Here is a 2,771-nt window from a genome sequence, read left to right as displayed (position 1 = left end):
TATGTCCCTTGTTTCAGAAACCATTTGGTGGCTTAACTGGGGGTGGTCCCAGATGGTCTCACTGGTATTTGTGATGGTTGGCTGCCTATTGGCTGGCAGTGGTGCAGATGACAGCCATGCATCTCTCATCACCCAGCAGGCTAGTCTAGGCATATTCATCTTGTAGTAGCAAGATTCCAAAAGAAGCAAGGAGGTAAGCCCAACGTAAAAGCTCTTTTCAAGTACTGCTTTGCATCACATGTACTAATTTTCCTTTTCCAAAGCAAGACCCATGGCCAACCCACATTTGGGCAGTGAGAAAATAGGCTCTGCTTCTTTATAGGAAGAGTGGAGAATTGTGGGCACTGTTGTAATCTACCATAATGTCAACTTAAATTCAGATAGAAAGTGTAACAGAAGGCTAGACAGAGGAAAAAAACCAGCATAGGTTGGAAGAGGATGAGTGGAGATTTGAAATGGACTTCAGATTGCTGGACAGAGGGAGAGGAGTGCACAGGGTATTATAAGATAGAGGACCCTACCTCTATATAACTAGTAAAATCTTGAAAATAGAAATCACATGACCTTGTCGAGGGGCTATACTCTGCCCCAGATATCCTCCTACCTCTTCAGCAACTTTGTCTGGCCTGTTTAACACAGGCTATCCCTTACCTGCAAAATATGAAAATGTTAGTGTTAAAGTTAGGATTTTGTCCTTGCTCTTCTTTTTTTCCTTATTCTACACATTTTCTCTGGATAATTTCATCTAATTTCATGGCATCAACTCCCACCCATTTAATGATGATGTCTAAATCTACCTATGTAGTCCTGACCTGTGACTTCCAGAACCACATTTTTTCAATGACTTAAACATCTCTGCCTAGATAGCCTCCAAGCACTTCAACCTCAATATGTTCAAAACCAAATTTATTTTTATGCCCAGAGAATTTGATGTTTCTCCTGTTTTCCTATTTTTAGTTAATGGTTTCACCTCCATCCATTCACCTAAGCTGGAAATCTAACTTCATAGTTATCCTAGATTGCTTTTCTCTCATTCACTACAATTCCTGGTGATTCCATCTCCTACATGTATTTTGTATTCCTCCCCTCCCCTCCATTCCCACCCCACTGCCTGAGTGTGGCCTCCCGTCACCTCTCACCTGACTTCTTGTAGCAACCCCTTAACTGGTCTCCCTCAAATAGTTTCACCTTACTAGTTTCTTCTGACTCCACTCCATTCAGGGTACTTTATAAAACCCAATTTGATCATGTCACTCTTCTACTTAAAAATGTAATCTGGGGCCGGCCGAGTGGCGCGATGGTTAAGAACTGGCTGGGACGCCAGAGGGCCCCGGTTCGGATCCCACATATGAGGGCCAGTGACACTGCCCTCCACAGCTAAGATGCTGAACGACAGCAACTTGTCTGTTCCCCTTCCCCCAATTCCCCAGCGCTGTTCCCATCCCCCCAATTCCCCAATAAAAAAATCTTTAAAAAAAATGTAATCCAGACCCCTATTGCCTACAGCCAAGTCTCAATTCCTTAACAGCATGGCTTACTAAGTGCTTAGCAATCTGGCCTATCTGATTTTGCCAATGTCCCCTCTTTCCACTCTGCCCCACTCATCCCCCTTTTCTCCAACCTCCCTGAGCTTCTCACTATTCCCCACCATCAACACACGCCCTTTCACAATCCTGGGCCTTGGCCCNTGTTCCTAAGATCCATTCATTACCTTGGGCTTTAAAGGACAGGTGTGATTTCAGAGGCTGAGAGAGAAGAGAAAGGTATATTTTAGGAAAGGAAAAAAGAATGACCAAAAGCAAAGATGAAACACTCATGTTCATGCTGGGGTGTTGTGAGTGTATTTTTTTCTGCAAATATAAGATTCTCTATATCAGGAGGTTAGAAAGTTCATCATATATGTATATACAATTTATTTAGTTAACACTCGTACAACATACCATGTGCTAGGTTACAATTCTATAACATTTTTCTAATATTCTAACCAGAGTCTCAGTGCTTATACAATTTGGGAGGTCCTCTTTAGAAAGCACACATACTCACAAATAACTTACAAATACAAAATTAGGTGACCTTAGAAAGGTCCCATGGCAGTGAAAGGCCCTGAAAGTTTAGCTTCACAGTAAACACACCTGTTTCTAACCACTGAGATACTGAAGTTAAGAAGGAACCTTCAAGCAGCCTGACTCTTCACCTCTCTCAGGCTCCAAATCTGCTTCTGGCCCACGATCTAATCTTCTCCATAGAAAAACAGTTCATTTTGGTTGTATTGCCACTAGCTCAAAGGGCAAAATTAAACAGGAATCTTTCCTGTTCTGCCAGCTACCCATTACTATCCATCATTTACGCACCTTTATTTTATTCACTGCCTTATTCTAGGCAGATTTTCTGACATTCTTGTCAACCACTAACCATAACATGAAAGTTCTGTATTCCTGAAAGACAGGTACAATAAAGTATCATTTTCTCCCCGCTCTCCACCTTTTCCCAGGAATCTCTAAAACGATTAGTGTTCTCACAGGACAGTGTGCTCATTCATGTAATAGGCTTTTATGTGCAAGGCTGTGCAAGGTACTCAAGGGACTAAGATGCATCAGATATAATTCCTTCCCTCTAGGAATTCACATTCCAGTGTGGCAGAGAACTGATAAGTAAACAAATGACTGCAACAGTCCCTAACAGGTTGTCATAGAGCCCTGTACAACTGTCATGGGAACCTAGCTTCAAGAACACCTAGCGGAGAACCAACTGAGGGTTGCCTGATGGGAGCG

Source organism: Hipposideros armiger, unplaced genomic scaffold, assembly GCF_001890085.2.
Source record: "Hipposideros armiger isolate ML-2016 unplaced genomic scaffold, ASM189008v1 scaffold_456, whole genome shotgun sequence".
Lineage (NCBI taxonomy): Eukaryota > Metazoa > Chordata > Mammalia > Chiroptera > Hipposideridae > Hipposideros > Hipposideros armiger.
Note: the sequence above shows the minus strand (reverse complement) of the source record.